Genomic DNA, 17,949 nt, shown 5'->3' on the forward strand with positions numbered 1-17,949 from the left:
GGCCATCTGTACCCCAATGATCATAGCAGCAGTGGCCACAGTCGCCAAACTGTGGAAAGAACCAAGATGCCCTTCAACAGATGAATGGATAAGGAAGATGTGGTTTCTTTATTTATAAATGAGAATAATAACAGTTCAGAAATCAGAAGTTTGGGGTGCCTGGGTGGCTCAGTTGGTTGAGCAACTGCCTTCGGCTCAGGTCATGATCCCAGACTTCCAGGATCAAGTCCTGCATCAGGTTCCCAGCTCCTTGGGGAGTCTGCTTTTCCCTCTGACCTTCTCCTCTCTCATACTCGCTCTCACTCATTCTCTCAAATAAATAAATAAATAAATAAAATATTAAAAAAAAAAGAAATCAGAAGTTTATACAGATATTAAAGTATCTTAATCCACAAGCAGTAGTAATATAGAAACATTAAAGCTGCCTGAGGTCGTTTGCAGCTAACAAGAGACTGACCAAAAAACATAAGGAAAAACTGGGGAATGAGATGCCCATTAGGGGTTTTGCAAAGCGCTAACACATTCCTGGGAATATAGATGTCACATGCATGCACAGTACAGTGTGCATCTCTCACCTCTGCTTGAGCGTGAGGTTCTGTAGAAACGGGAAGTGAAGACTAAGACCAGCTTGTAAAGTGTCTGCCCCAACACTATACAAAGCCCCTCAGAAAAAGCCAGGAGACTTATTGGATCCAGGAATATAAGAAAATCATAATTATTAGTCTATTACTAAACTACCCAAGCAGGCTTTGGGTAAAACATATCACAAAGAATACAGACTTCAGGGGCACCTGGGTGGCTCAGTGGGTTAAGGTCTCTGCCTTGGGCTCAGGTCATGATCCCAGGGTCCTGGGATCGAGCCCTACATCGGGCTCTCTGCTGGGCAGGGATCCTGCTTCCCTTCCTCTCTTTCTGCCTCTCTCTCTGCCTACTTGTGATCTCTCTCTCTGTCAAATATATAAATAAAATCTTAAAAAAAAAAAGAATTAGATCAGATCTAAAGAATTAGATCAGGAAAGTCATGAAACCAACCAAACAGCAACAGCAACAACAGATGAATAGCAAGAACTATAGTAAACCCCAGGGAGGGAGGAAAGCATCTGATTTCCCGAGTTCCCAGGTTATATCACACAAAATGTCTGGTTTTCAACAAAAAAATTATGCCATTCAAACACACACACACACCAGGAAAGTATGATCTATGCACACAATAAAGAAGAAAAGAAAGCAGTCAATAGAAACTGTGCCTGAGGAAACTCAGGTGTTGGACTTACCAGAGAAAGACTTTAAGCCAACTATTATACATACATTCAAAGACATAAAGGAAGCTATGTCTAAAGAAGTAAAGTAGAAGAAAGCTATTTCACCAAATATAAAATGTCAAAAAACAAACATAAATCATAAAAAGGAATCTAACAATTTCTGGAGTTGCAAAGTACAATAACTAAAATGAATAAAATCACTAGGTACACTTCAAAATGAGTAAAGAGGAACAGAGCATCAGAGACCTGAGGGAAAATATCAATCATATCAAAATACACATCATTAAAGTCCCAGAGAGAACAGAGAGGAAGGGGCAGAAAGAACATTTTCTAAAATATGGCCAAGAACATCACAAATTTGATGAAAACATTAATCTGCACAAAGTAACTCAACAAAGTTCAATTACAATAAGCTCAAAGAAGCCCATATTTAGACACATCAGAATCAAACTGTCAAAAGCCAAAGAGGGAATCTTGAAAACAGCAAGAGAGAAGCAACTCATGTACAAGTGGTCTTCAGTAATATTAGAAGCTGACTTCTTATCAGAAACCACGAAGCCAAAAGGCGGTATGATAATATATTCAAAGTACAAATATATACAGAAAAATTACCTTTAGGAATGAAGGGGAAACAAGACTTTTCCAGATAAACAAAATCAGAGAGAATTAATCATTAGCAAACCTACCTTATAAGAAATGCTGAAGAGAGTCCTCAGGCTGAAATGAAAGGACACTAGGCAGAAGCTTGGATCCACGTGAAGAAATTAAGAGTACCAGTAAAGTAAGTACATATATAAAGATAAAAGATAGTATGAATATACTTTTGTTTATAACTCCTTTATTTCCACATCTGATTTAATAGACAATTGCTGAAGCAATAATTATAAAACTGTGTCAAAGAGGTTCTATGTGTAAAGATGTAATTTGTCTGACAACAATAGTACAATGAAGGAGGAGTGAATGGAGCTATTTTGGAACCAAGTTTTTTATACTATTGACATCAAGTTAGTATTAATCCATATAAGATAGTTTTAAGTTCAGTTTTAATTCCCACGTAATCAACCTCTAAGAAAAGTAACTCCAAAACACAGTAAAAGAAACAAGGGAATTAAAGCAATATGCTATAAAATACCTATTTGACACAAAAGAAGGTAGTAATGGAGAACAAATCCACATCAGACATGCTGGGAAAAAGAAAACCCCACAAAGTGTCAGATGCAAATCCTACCTTATGAGTAATTGCACTAAGTGCAAATGGAATACACGTCCTAATCAAAAGGCACAAACTGGCAGAATGGATACAAAAACAAGATTCAACTAGATTGAAAGATTCAAATAGGGGTTAAGCAAAAGGACGAAAAAAATATATACTGTGCCAAAAATACCCAAAGAGAGCTAATGTGAAATGTAATGTAAAAGAGAGCTAAACTAATAACAAGCAAATTGGATTTTAAGTCAAAAATTGTTATTAGTGCAAAAGAATGAAACTTTATAATGATAAAGCATTCAATCTCTCAGGAAGATATAATACTTACAAACATATACATAGTTAACAACAGAACCACAAAATGAAAAGTCGAAGGGGAAAAATAGAAAATTTAACAATTGTAATTGGGGACTTCAATATCTCACTTTTATTGATGAACAGAGTAACAAAGCAGAAGATTGACAAGTAAATAGAAGACTTGAACAGCACTGCAAAACTAATGAGACCTTACAGACATCTATGGAACACTCCATGCAACAACAATTAAAGTACTACTTTCTTCTCAAATGCACACGAAATATTCTCCAAGGATTATCATATGTCAGACCATAAAAGAAGCTTCAATACTTCTAAAAGAATTTGAAATATATGAGGAATGTTTTCTGATAGCAAGTAATAATACTGGAAATCAATAATAAAAGAAAAATTAGTAGATTCTCAAATATGTAGAAATCAAGCAACACACTCTTAAATAAACAATGGGCAAAAGAAAAAAATCACAAGAGAAATTAGAAAACAGTTTGACATCAATGAAATGAAAAAACAAGATCACAAAATTTGTGGAATAAAGTTAATATTCTGCCTGAAATTTATAGCTGTAAATACCTATATTAAAAAAGAAGAAAAATCTTATATCAATAACAAAACTTTCCAATTTAATAAATTTTAAAAAAAAAGTCACACTAAACCAGCAGGAAGGAAATAATAAGTATTAGGGAGGAAATAAATAGATAATAGAAAAAAATAGATAATAATAGAAACAATAATAATAGAAACTATATATATATATATATATATATATATATAGTAAAAACTATCAAAGAAATCAAAAGTTGGCTCTTTAAAAATGTCAGTAAAACTGACAAACCATTACCTAGACTGTACAAGAAAAAAGGGAGAAGACTCAAATTACTAATATCAAAAATAAAAGAGGAATTATCACTGCTGACCTTTGAGAAATCAGAAAGAGAATATGGGGATACTATAAATAATTATATGATGACAAATTAGATAACATAGATGAAAAGAACAAATTAACAGAAAGACAAAAACTAACTCAAGAAGACATTAAAAATCTTACTTTACCAATAACAAGAGATTGAATTAGTAATTTAAAAAACTTCCCTCAAAGAAAATGGCTTCACTAGTGAATTCTATAAAACCTTTAAAGAAGTTTTAGTACCAATCCTTACAAACTCCTCTGAAAATATGAGCAAGAATAACTCTCAAATATATGATTACTATGATGCCAGAACCAAAGATAATTACAAGAAAACGAGGCCTCCGTCCCTTATGAGTGTAGATGTAAAGACCCCCAGTGCACTATGAACAAGTGGGATTTATCCCAGGAATTCAAAGTTGATTTAACAAATAAAATCAATCAATGTAATATACAATATTAATGGAATAAAGAAAAAAACTCACGTAATATCAATAGACACAGAAAAAGCATTTGGCAAAAGCCAACACCCTTTTCAAATAAAAACACTCCACAAACTAGAAATACAAAAGGATTTCTCTAACCTGATAAAGAACATCAAAAAAATATTCACAGCTAGTATCACACTTAATGGTGAATCACTGAATGATTTCACCCTTTTATTAGAAACAAGACAAGGAAATCCACTCTTACAACTTCTAGTTGAAATTGTATTAGAAGTTCTCACCAGGCAATTAGACAAGAAAAAGAAGTAACAGATATCCATATTTATTTATTTACTTATTTATTTTTAAAGATTTTATTTATTTATTTGACAGACAGAGATCACAAGTAGGCAGAGAGGCAGGCAGAGAGAGAGGAAGGGAAGCAGGCTCCCTGCCAAGAAGAGAGCCCAATGCGGGGCTCGATCCCAGGCCCTGGGATCATGACCTAAGCCGAAGGAAGAGGCTTTAATCCACTGAGCCATCCAGGCCCTGGGATCATGACCTAAGCTGAAGGAAGAGGCTTTAATCCACTGAGCCACCCAGGTACCCCGAGATTTCCATATTTAAATTGAGGAAGTTAAACTATCTCTCTTCACAGATGACATGATTTTGCATATTGAAAATCTTACAGAATCCACAATAAAACTATTAGAATTCATACCAGTTAGGAGGATACAAGACTAATATAAAAAAACACTTGTATATCTATATTCTAGCAATGAAATTTTGAAAAGAAAACTAACAAAAAATTTGATATTCAGCTTAATGTAAAAAATAAAAAAATAATTTAATAAAAGGACCTACAGATTACAAAATATCAACAAAGGAAATTAAAGACCTAAATAAATGGAAACATCTCATTTTTACATTTTACTCCCTAACTGGATCTCAGACTCAAATAATTCCTATTAAAATTCCAGCTGTCCTTTTCACTTGTATTTGACCTAAATTTGACTTACACTTTTAAGTGATCATAAAATTCATATGGAAATGCAATAACCCTAATGAGTCAAAACTATCTTGAAAAAGAACAAAGTTGGAGGACTCACACTTCTGGATTTCCAAACTTATTGCGAAGCTATAGTAATCAAGTCAGCATGGTTCTGGTGTAAGTATAGACAGAGCAATGAAATAGGATTGAGAGCCTAGATATATATCCTTACATTTATGGCTAATTGATTTTTGGCAAGGGAGCTACTGGGGAAAGAACTGTTTCTTTAAATAAATGATGCAAGAACAACCAGCAAAAGAATGAAGTTGGTTTCCTACCTCATACCACATACAAAAATTAACTAAAATGGATCAAAGATGTAAATGTAATCAGAGCTAAAAAATATAAAGTTTTTAGAAGGAAACATAGGTGAAAACTTCATGACCTTGGATTAGGCAATAGTTTCTTAAATAAGCAATCAAAAGCACAAACACCTAGGGGGGAAATAGATAAATGTGTATTCATAAAAATTTAAAACTTTTTGCTGCAAATGACATCATCAATAAAGCTCTCACCCAGCATGGGAGAAAGTATTTGCAAGTTGTTTATCTGATAAGAGACTTATACCTAGTATTTATAAAGCATTCTTGCAACCCAGCATAAAAAGACCAATAACTCAATTAAAAAATGGACAAATGATTTGAACAGACATTTCTTCACAGAAGATATACAAATAGCTAACAAGCACATGAAAAGATATTTAACATCATTAGTACTTAGGGAAATGTTAATCATTACCATGATGAGATAAAATTTCACATCCCATAGGATAGCTATAATAGAAAAGAAGGATAGTAACAAGTAATTTCAAGGATGTGGAGAAATCGGAACCCTCATACATTACTGATAGGAATGCAAAATGTTGTGCCTGCTTTGGAAAGTGTTTTGTTATTCTTCAAAATGTTCAACATAGGGGCACCTGGGTGGCTCAGTGGGTTAAAGCCTCTGCCTTCAGCTCAGGTCATGGTCCCAGGGTCCTGGGATCAAGCCCCGCATCAGGCTCTCTGCTCAGCAGGGAGCCTGCTTCCACCTCTCTCTCTCTCTCTCTCTCTGCCTGCCTCTCTGCCTGCTTGTGATCTCTGCCTGTCAAATAAATAAACAGAATCTTTAAAAAAAAAAAAAAAGAAAAAGAAAAAAATGTTCAACATATAATTTCTATATGACCAAAAAATTCCACTCGTAGGTATATACGCAAGAGAACTCAAAGAATATGTCCACATAGATATGTGAATGTGAATGTCTGTAACAACATTATTCATAATAGCCAAAAAGTAGAAACAACCCAAATGTCTATCAACTGATAAATGGATAAAATGTGGTATGTCCATACATTGGAATATTATCAGGTCATAAGGAGGAATCAAGTATTGACAGATGACATAACATGGATATGCTAAGTGAAATAAGCCAGACACACAAGGCCAAACATTGTGAGACTGTATTTATATGAGTATCCAGAAGAGGTACATCTATAGAGACAGAAAATAGATTAGTAGTTGTCTAAATCTGGTGGAACAGAGAGATGTTAATGTTTTCTTTGGTGGATGATGAAAATGTTCTGAAATTAGATACTGATAAATTCATGACACTGTGAGTAAACTAAACACTATTGGAGCGGACACTTTTAAAGGGTGAACTTTATGTCATGTGGATTATACGTCAATAAATCTGCTTTAAAAATGCTTTCTCTATATAAGTGTCCAATGCTGATGTCTGCCTATGAGAGTAGTCCTTCATCCACTCCACTCTGAGTTCATCATAAACCCTGTTTTCTGTTGTACACACACATACTCTGGCAAGTTCCCTCTAATCCACATAGATACATATCATTCTGTGACTGATACACACACCCACTTGAGGATAGAGAATTTCACAAGATTTCTGGGGTTCAGAGGTGAAACAGAGGATGTGGAATTCATCCAGCACAGTAGAACCTGGGTAGGAGGCAGGGAGGTGAGAGGAAGGTCTTAGGTAGGTAAAAGGCCATTTATGAGTGCAAGATAAGAAAAATAACAGGTAATTGAAAAGAAACTGCTTTAAAAATTGAGGAAAGCCATGGAATTATTAAGCAAAACCATCAAGGATATTAAGTCTGGTGTCCTTTTTGAATGGTTAGAAAAAGAAGCAACAGGAAATTAAGCTTAAAAAAATAAGTTGCAGTAACTTTAACTTTTTTTTTTCATAAATCACAGAGAATCACAGAAAAAAATTGCAATCAGAAATTATTTTTGCAGAAGTTAAAAACCTCAATAAAAAGCCTATCACCAAAGAATTTCTGGGTAGGTATTAGGGAAGAGTACACATGCAAGAATTAAAGTACCAGATCATTATTTTCTAAGTTTTAGGCTGTTTTGAGCATTTCCCCATAGCCCTAAATAATTATCTTAAGCCAGCTGTGTTCTGATTGTGTTAATTCAGTTTCTTTTATTTCCCATCTGACAAATGGTGTGCATTAAGTTGTGTGTGTTAACATTAATGTAATAAATGAGCAATTTACTCTGTCTGAAAGAAGTCAACAGCCTCAAATGCACTCATGGAAGTATAATTATAACAAACACCTGTGTTACCTTCCTTTCACAGTACGATAGTGACCTCCTTGAGGCACCACCTTTGGATAAAGTGAATAATAAAGTGCTCATCACATCATTTATTTCTTGTCCCTCTGATGTGCCAGCAAGCATGTGTTCTTTTCAATTAATACTCTTTTCCTTGTACAAAAGCTGTTTGACAGTAAGAGTTGTTTTTTTTTTGGAGGGCAATAAATTAGGTGAAATAATGGATGTGAAATTTGGATGAGGTTTAGGGTAAAAACACTATTCATAACATTTTTCAAAGGATTTCGTTCTGTAAAAGGGGCAGTCTTGGCAAAGTTCGTGCAGGCAAGATGATGAATTCCTTGAGAGCAGAGATTTTCTCTTATTCAGCTTTGTGCATACAGGTTTATTGGAGTTTTAACCCATTGAGTTTTAAATGTGAAAAACAATTTTTTTTTTTTTTTACTTTTTCCAATCACACTTCATCCATTCTGTGTCTGATCTTCCTTGCCTGATCTTAACAATATCAAGGGCAGATGATATCTTGTTCCAGTCCCTTTTAGTGACTCATACTTACTCCAGTCCAGTCCAAAACTTAATGTCATATCTGACTCAAATCACTTCTTCCCTCACACAGCATAGTCCTGGGCAGGTTGCTGTTAAGATTGCTTTCTCTCTCTCTTCTGGTTCTACTCCTCTGGAGTTGGAAGTGATAAGGAAGATGGCCTTTCTTAGAAGACAAGCTTTCTTTTTAAAGAAGATCTAGATTTATGGGAAGACATAACATGTCTGTGGGTCAGAATACTTAATATTGTTAAGATGACAATATCCCCAAACTGATCTATAGATTTGGTGTAATCTGAGTCAGAGTCCCAGATGCTGGCTTTTTATTTTATTTTTTTCAGAAACTGAGTAGCAGAGGAGAAAATTCATATGGAAATGCAAGGGATCCATAACAGCCAGCTGTCTTGAGAAAGAACAAAGTTGGAAGGCTCACACTTCCTGATTTCCAAACTTCCTATAAACACACAGTAATTAAGAGAGTGTAATACTGGGGCACCTGGGTGGCTCAGTCATTAAGTGTCTGCCTTTGGCTCAGGTCATGATTCCAGGGTTCTGGGATCAAGCCCCAAATCGAGCCCCAATATCAAGCCCTACTAGGGCTCCCTGCTGAGGGAAGCCTGCTTCTCCTTCTCCCACTCATCCTGCTGTGTTCCCTCTCTTGTGATCTCTGTCAAATAAATAAAATCTTTAAAAAAGAGAGAGAGAAAGAGAGAGAGCGCGCATAGTACTGAAAAATAAACATCTCCATCAATGGAATAGAACTGAGAATCCAGAAATAACTAATACATTTATAGTCAATTGGTTTTCAACAAGAATGCCAAGACAATTCAATAGGGAAAGAATAGTCTTTTCAAATAAATGGTGCTCAGGCAACTGGATATTCACAAGCAAAAGAATGAAGTTGGACCCCTATCTAACTGTGAAAAAATAAATCCAAAATTAATCATATTTAAATGTAATCATTTTGGGGTGATGAAAATCTTCTACAAGTAGGTAATGGTGATGGTTGTACTACTCCATGAATATATTAAAAACTGATGAATACTACACTTTAAATGGGTGAATTTTATGGTTTGTGAATTATATCTCAATAAAACTACTTAAGAATGAAATAGTTGAAAAATATAGTTGGATATTTATGTGATCTAGAGTCAAAGAAGGCCTTTCTGAGCATGTTAACAAGGTAAAAAATATAACAAAAATGATTTATATACTTGATTGTAAATTATTTTTATAATTTCTCTATCAAAAATACTATTAATAAAATGTATTACACAAGACACAGTTTTAATAATATCCTTAATATATAAAGAGTAGTTAAAATCAATAAGAAAATTATCAATACTTTAACAGAAATATAAAGAATATGAACAGATAATTCACAAGATAAGAAATAGAACTAGCCAACAAATACATATAAAAATATTAACATTTATTGGTTGTTAGAGAAATGCTAATTAAAGCACAATGAAATGCCTCTCTCACCCACTGGATTGGTGAAGAGTTTAAAAAAGTATAATACCCATGGGTGGTGAATATTTGGGAAAATAAGATCTTCATACACTTCTGGTGGGTGTGTAACTCGGAATAATGGGGCTGAAAGCAATTTGGCAATATAAATCAAATGCTTAGAAATATGTTACTACTTTGAGCAATCCCCTTTCTGGAATTACATTCCAAGAAATAACACAAGAGTTATTCAAAAGAGTATGTACAAGGTTATATATCCTTGTGAACTTTTGTCAAAAAATTAGAAACAACCTAAGTGCCTAACAGTAAGAGATTAGATCTAGTAATTATAATTGTTTGGGGGATATCAGAGTGGACTTTGCTACCCAGCATCTGTTCTCTCTTCATTCCTAGAATCCCAAGAACCCCAGTACTCAGGAAAAGTTGATAACAAAAAATCCCATTCCCTCAGACAGAACTTGGTTTAACATGCAATTCATAGATAATCATGACAATACAGGTCTATGAGATGCAGAGAACAGCTTGCTAGGGGGCTTCTAGCAGTTCTAGAAGCTTCTAGAAGTAACCAGTCTTTCCCTGGCCTTTGGTACACCTAGATAGGAGCCCAGACCTTTGCAACCATCCCCAATGTCTCTAACTACGCAGCTGACACAAGGAAAGGGAAGAGAAGAGAGGATTACAGGAAAATGGAGCCAGAGCCACCAGATTTAGTCAGCCCTGAAGCCCCTCTTGTTCTGGACTTAAATCTATAGCTATAAACTTCATTATCATTTAAGTTGGATTGAGAGGGTTTTTGGGAACTTGACATCATAGACCACATGTAAGTTACTCTACCTCTTCACCACCCCCCAAAAGGGGGAGTACAAATAGCAAAGGGCCTTCACTTTATTCCTCTGTCTTTAAAATACTCAGTTTGAGTCTCCTCCCCCCCACCCCCACCCCCGACAACATCTTGGGCAGACACTGCAGATTTTTGGATGGGGATAGAAATCATAGGGTGGGTAGGCTTAATGGAATGAATCACATTTTTATTTTTACTGATCTCCAACTGCAATTTACCATTACCTACACGAGGAAAGGTTGGAATGGAGCTCCCCTGTGTTGAGGTCTCCCAACAAACTACAAGTCTTCTCATCAAAGAGTTAGCAGGGGATGCTCACTGCCATGGGAGGTGTGACAGCCAGCCAATGTCAGCTGAGTGAGAACTAGTAACACAAATGATACCAGCCAGGTGAAAGCTCTTTACCTTATTCCTTATATTCTTCTCTTCCCCTATTCTGAATATGGAAGAGCCAGAAGATGGACTAGGGAGGACAGATGATCGTTCTCATGGAATTCCCACTGCTGGAATAGGCGTGTTCCTGTCCCCACTCCTTGGGGTGGATGCCTGCCATAAATAACATGTGCACTGCCCTGATGGAAAAAAACTGGCCTGACCTCTGACTTCACTCCGTGGGCAGAGCCCTTGGGTTTTTCTGACATAAGGATGTCACGAATGCTCACAAATACAAGTTTGCTCTTAGCAAAAGAATTAAATGAATTACAGCCTGAAGCAGCAGGGATGATGGATGTTACTTTGGTCACTGACTTTTTTTTTTTTTTTTAGATTAATTCCATGAGGCGCAGTGATCACAGACTATGTAATTCTCTTTTATATTAGAAATTCTAATAATCATTTTCCTTTTACCAGTTTTCAGTGATCAGAGAGACATTTTTGTAAATGTTACACAATGATTCCAATAAAATGAAAGGGCTTTCATTCTTTGCAGGTAACAGTTAAAGCTGTAGGGCAGGGCTTTCCTCTCCATTTTTTAATAAGTATTTTTGTAAATAAAACCTTAGAAGGGAATATACTCCTCTCCAAAAATAAATGAATCTTTTCGTTCTGAGAATGATTCGATACAACTCACTGAAGTGTGACAGTCTGGGTTCCTTCTCCAGTCTTGCTCTTTTCCAAGGAGCTCTACTGACTTCCTGCAACTTCTGGTTTTTATTTTATTTTAATTTTTCAAAATCAAGCCAAAAATGCCCAGAAATAAAATCTAGGAACAGCAATAATCTCAGCAATCCACCAGCCTGAAGAAGGTGGGGGCAATAATGACCTAAATTGTCCTCTTCCTAAACGGTATTCATAAAGCAGGGACTTCAATTTCCTTCGGCCCATGTTGGAACCAAAACAGAAGTTGTGTTGTAGGAGAATACAGTAGATAATATTGGTTTGGGGCTTCTCTGCAACCATTTCTCTTTCCTATGTGCTCATTAGTTTCCAATGTTATGATTACCCTTCAATCACTGCGTAAGGTCTTGTGGGACTATCACTGAAGTTCTCCTTCCATTACTCCTCTGTCCAGCTAAAGAGAAAGTAGTTGACTTACATCAAAGCAATTCTTTGCCTCCCTCTTGGAATACGAATCTTGAGCTGAAGAACAAAAAGACTGAAAATTAGTTTAATTCCATCTGACTGGCAGCAATTGCCCAGTTTCTTCTTGCTTTGAGGTGGCTGCTGAGGTTCTTTCTCTCCAGGCTCGGGGACGGACTGTGTGCTGATCTCGTTATCCAGCTTCCCAGGTACCATATTGCCTTTGTGTTCCTTCAGGTTCATTTCTTTTTCTTTCTTTTTTTTTTTTTTTAAGATTTTATTTATTTATTTGAGAGAGAGAGAGAGAGAAAATGAGAGAGAGAGAGCATAAGAAGAGAGAGGTCAGCAGGAGAAGCAGACTCCCTGCCCAGCAGGGAGCCTGATGTGGGACTCAATCCTAGGACTCCAGGATCATGACCTGAGCCGAAGGCAGTCGGTTAACCAACTGAGCCACCCAGGTGCCCAGGTTCATTTCTTCCTGCTTGAAATGGCTCAAGGGAGTTACTGTGGTTGAAGCCAAAGGACCAAACTGATACAGAGAGTACCAGTCCTCACAAATCCCATTTTCAAAAGCAGTTTTATTTTTATTTGTTGTGTTGGAATATTTAAAGATATCAACAAATGACACAGTCCTTAGTTCTTTCCTGTAAGATGTGTATCCAGTCTGAGCAGTCTGATGTTACTTTCTAGGATTATAAATATTTTGTATTTGTACTTTGAGTTTTCTTCTTTCTCTTTTGCCTACTACTCCTCTTTCCTTCCAGGCAAAAGTGCACAACTGTTGCTATTTAAATAGTTCTTGAAAAGAATATGAAATATTTTCCTTTCTCATTGTTTGAATTATCATTTTGGAAATATAGCTTTCAAAATTCCCTTTTGAGAACTTGAACAATGAAAACTAATATATCTTAAATAAAGGTGTATTTTTAAAGCCCATGGGAATGGGTAGGTCATCAAGCCCATGGGAACAGATTGGTCACCAAGGCACACAAAAGGTTGTAAGTGAATAAACTATTCAAACAGCTCTAAGGTCACAAAGCAAGTCATCAAAGAAAGAGCAGTTGCACAGATCAATACACTGTGATATCTTTTGACAGTGGACATGAACATCTACAGGGAATTGCAATCACATGGATGAATGTTCTGTGAAAAAAGCCAGACACCAAAGTTCACATTCTTTATGAATCTGTTTATGTAAAGTCAAGACCAGGCAAAACTAAACTATGGTGTTAGTTCTTAAGAGAGGAGTTAACTTTAGAGAATTGGAGTAATGATTGAGTGGCGTACGAGGGAGGTGTTGGGGATGTTGAAATGTTCCATTTCTTGACCTGGGTGATAAACACATTAGTGTTCACTTTATAATAAAACATGGGGCTAGTTGTTTGTTTTGGGTACCTTTCTGTATATGTATTTTACCAGAAAAAAAAAGCTTTAAGAAGAAAAGGCAGTATTTTGTTGTTGTTGTTGTTGTTATAAACACCTTGGCCTTCCAGAATGGTGATTCTTAACAGATACTGACAGAAAAGTCAGTAAATTTCTCTTTATTTACTGCTCTACTGCCTCCCTTTTCATTTACCTTCCCTTCGATCAAAACCTCTCTAAAAACACATTGCTTCTGCTCAGGAACAGAGTATGAGTTACTAGGAAAATATTTCGGATTTACTATTTGACTGTAGCTCCAATTCTGATAATTGAATTAACTAGTTTATAGTTTATTATTTTGTTCAAATCATTATGAGTAAAGTTGGGAAATGGTTTCTTTGTGAGCAAGATAGGGAACTGATTGCTATATGAAATTTTTACTTTTATATTTCCCAACTGGGGGATGTTTAAATATACAACTATAAATAGGTTCTAGCATGTGTTTTTAATTTTTTTAGATGTATTTATTTGGGGGAGAGAGAGATTGAGAGAACAAGTGGGGGTGGGGGCAGAGGGAGAAGCAGACTCTCTGTGAAGCAGGAGACCAACATGGGTGGCTGGATCCTAGGACCCTGGGATTATGACCTGAGCTGAAACCAGATACTTAAACCACAGAGCCACCTAGGTGCCCTAGCATGTGCTTTTAGTGTTACATATTTAACTGGGGTTTTTGTTTGTTTGTTTGTTTTTAATACATTTTAAAAACTTATATTAATGTAATTTTAAGTCATTTATATTTTAAAGAAACTTTAAAACAACACTATATTTCTTCCATCTATTCAATGTTTTTTAATTCAAATCCTGATTTGTATGCTATGCAAAGTGCAAGCACTGGTTTTGAATTAAACCTGTATTTTGAGCACTGAAGAATAATTCAAAGGAAAATATTTAATGTCTTTCTGTTTTTCTTCTTTCAAGAGAAAAAAAAATCTTCCACTTGAGTAAAGGCTAAACTGCAGTGATAATTCAAACAATGAGAAAGGAAAAGATTAAGATTTGCAATTGTATGGAGATGAAAACAACTCATTCTAGATTTGGGAGATCCAACTGTTAACTAAACTTGGCCATCATTTTGTAAGTTGTTAAAATGATTAACATTTATATAAGGTACCTAAATTCAACTGAGATTCTATATAGTTTATCTAGAGTGATAATTGCTTTCTTTTCATTTGTTTTCAACCAAATAAAGATAATTACAGTTATGCTGATAAGATATTCAGGAGGAGGGGAAAAAAAGAGGCTATAGCTACATATCTTTACATCTATGTATCTATCATACTTAAGTAGTATTCTATTACCTTTCTATCATACTCAAAGCATATTCTTATTTTTAAATGAAATTCTGGGGCCTAAATCTGGAGATCATTCCTAGTTTCCTAATAGGTTGGGAGATTTGTGGTTAAGAGCCTAAACTTTTCAGCAGACTTTAGTGGTATTTTTTACATAATGTTTCTATGACTGGACCAACTGGATTTCCAAGTTTCCTGTTAGGGTGAAAAATAATCCATCCGACCCAATCCTCAGAATTGGAACTTGGCAAAAAGAGTGGATTCAGCATTCTTATAATTAAAGGCCCATGTGAATGACTGCTTCACAAATTTAGTTAACAACAGAGGTCTCAGCTGTTCTAATCTACTGGTTACAGCACTACTTGGATGGGCTGATTGGCAATGGGAATATGGCCTCTGGCTGGTGACAGTTGCCTTATGGCTTTAAATTACCCCTTTGGCTGGTAGAAAGCCAAAAAAACTAGTCTTGTCTAGTTCGTAGACAGCTACATCAGTCTTTTCAACAGCCCCTCAACAGATGCAGATCTATCACCATTGCTAGAAACACAACTCCAGGAGAGTGTCTAAACAATGGGGGTGGGTGGTAGGATAGCTTTTTAACAACCCACCACCCCCTCATGGGCCAGCCAGCACCACCACACTAGGGGTATGATACAATGAGACAGAGAAAATTACTCTTGGTTCTTGCTACCATTTCTCTGTATAGTTGTTGGTAAGTAATAGAACCTCTATTCCCTGATTTCCCATTTGTTTCATGAAAATGCTAATAACTGCTAAGAAGGATGGTTAGATCAACTGGCTTAATCAGGTAGCATTTTTAATTCCTTGCAGGTGTTATTTACACCTGAGCTGTAACTCAGTCAACAAACAGGGTATATTTCATCTTCACAGTGTACAGATTCCAAGATAGTTCTAAGAGCTTCTGAGAATTATAAAGGAAGTAGAAAACACATCTCTATTCTCAAGGAATTATTATCTTTCAGGCAAGATAGGACCAATCCCAGTGACAGTTGGTGAGTACACTAACAAAAAAGTATAACCAACTGCAGCCACTGACAAGGACTCTGATGTTCCCCCAGTGGTCTGTGACCAGATTCAGATGTGGAGAACTAGAAGCTCTGCTGGACCCAAGGAAGAAAATCAAGGCTTATAGGATGGGTTCACTACTGAGGGTATAATTATTTTGGTTAAATCATTTTAGTGTAATCTCATGCTACAGTGTAATTTTCGTTTGAAAGGTTTTATTGTGCAGAATAAATTTTTATGGTAAGAAAGGATAGATTCAATCCAGTAAAACTATGTTATCATTAAAATTACCACTTTTGTTAATATACAACTCTCCCCTTCCAAAAAAAGAGAGATGCACACATGTACAAAAATGATGGTTTAAAAGTCTAGTTTTAGGAGACTGAGGAGTTAATGCAAAAGTAGCAGAGAGCAATGTACATACTGCATATGCTACTTAACTTGAAAGATATTTAATAATAACCCATTTCCCCTACTGCAAGTAATTAGTTGACTCTTGAATAAGTGGAGGTTAGGGGTAATAACCCCTTGCACAGTGGAAATTCATGTATAACTTTTGACTCTCCCAATTTTTTAAAAAGATTTTATTTATTTATTTGACACAGAGAGAAAGAATACATAAGCAGTGGGAGAGGCAGAGGGAGAAGCAGTCTCCCCACCGGACAGGGAGCTGAATGTGGGGCTCAATCCCAGGACCCTGGGATCATGACCTGAGCCAAAGGCAGATGCTTAAACAACTGAGCCATCCAGGCACTCCACATCCCCACAAATTTAACTATGAATAACCTATTGTTGACCAGCAGCCTTACTATAACATAAACAGTCAATTAACATATGTTTTATACGTTATATGGATTACATACTTCATTCCTAGAATAAAGAAAATGTTTTAGTTTCCTAGAGAAAAGAAAATGTTATTAAGAAAATCACAAGAGGAAAAACATGTTTACAGCACTGTACTGTATTTATAAAAAAAATCCATATGTAAGTGGGCCCACCCACTTCAAGCCCGTGTTGCTTAAGTGTCAAGGGTCCATCAAATCAGAGACTGTGCTCAGAGGGGAGGATAGCTAAGCAGTATCATCAAATCTCAAAGGAGAAGAGTTACCCAAAGAAAAGCCCTAAATTTAGCTATTAACTGTATATTCATCAGCACACCTAAAAAAAGTTCTCATACATTGATTTGCAGCATCTTAATAGTAAAACAAAATAAAAATCCCGAGCAGGTTATGTTGTCCAACTGATATTGTTCAAGCTCAAGTATCTGTTATGGAGCTGCACATGATTTCTTCTCTTGCAAGCCTACCTGCATTGCCTGCTCCATTGCTTTCTTCTAGTGTCCCTTTTTCTCCTGCAAAATTTCCTTAATCATCTGGATTGTGCTAATGTGGAGGAGTTCACTTTGTGGTAATTATTATGATCCATGCTGTATAACTCAACTGAAAAGAAAATAAGTCTTACTTGAGACTCACTTTCATGAATCCTTACCACACTTGCTTGATCTTATAATCAGATCTCTATCTTTGAAGTGCTTAAATATGTTCATGCATACCTGTGTACCATTACAGAAAGTTGTTATATCCTTGTCATCTGTTTCTTTGTGTATTTTCAGTTTACTTGAATTTATCCATTTTCTTGTGAAACCTTCATTTCTTTGCTTGCCATCTTTTTTAAAAGTTAAAGTCGATTAATTAACATAGAGCATATTATTAGTTTTGAAGGTAGAGTTTAATGATTCATCAGTTGCATACAACATCCAGCGCTCATTTCATCACTTGCCCTCCTTAATGTATTACCCAGTTACCCCATCCCCCACTCACCTCCCCTCCAGCAGCCCTCAGTTATTTCCTAGAGTTAAGAGTCTCTTACAGCTTGTCTCCCTCTCTGATTTCGTCTTATTTTTTTCTCCCCTTCCTTTCCCTATGTTTATCTGTTTTGTTTCTTAAATTCCACATGAGAGAAATCATCATGCCATCTCCTTTGTAACTTTCCTACGTTAAGGTAGAGTAGGCAATTGTGTGCTGGTTAACCAGATCTTTTTTTTAAAAAACAAACAAACAAACAAACCCATATTTCAACTGCTAATTTCTGTGGTACAAATATTTCCCAATTTCAAAGTTC

The 17,949-nt window shown here is 35.9% G+C and overlaps 1 long non-coding RNA gene across 1 annotated transcript; it reads right to left on the reverse strand.

Annotated features, from left to right (window-relative positions):
- Positions 1-8,379: 8,379 nt before the first annotated feature.
- LOC116869826 lies at positions 8,380-17,484 on the reverse strand. The gene is made up of 3 exons (XR_004383112.1): positions 17,381-17,484; positions 17,135-17,267; positions 8,380-8,460 (listed from the first exon to the last, which is right to left on the reverse strand). It is a non-coding gene; the product is annotated as an uncharacterized LOC116869826 (long non-coding RNA).
- Between the last annotated feature and the right edge of the window lie 465 nt (positions 17,485-17,949).

This window comes from Lontra canadensis, unplaced genomic scaffold (assembly GCF_010015895.1).
Source record: "Lontra canadensis isolate GAN:19392208 unplaced genomic scaffold, GSC_riverotter_1.0 scaffold20, whole genome shotgun sequence".
NCBI classification, from domain to species: Eukaryota; Metazoa; Chordata; class Mammalia; order Carnivora; family Mustelidae; genus Lontra; species Lontra canadensis.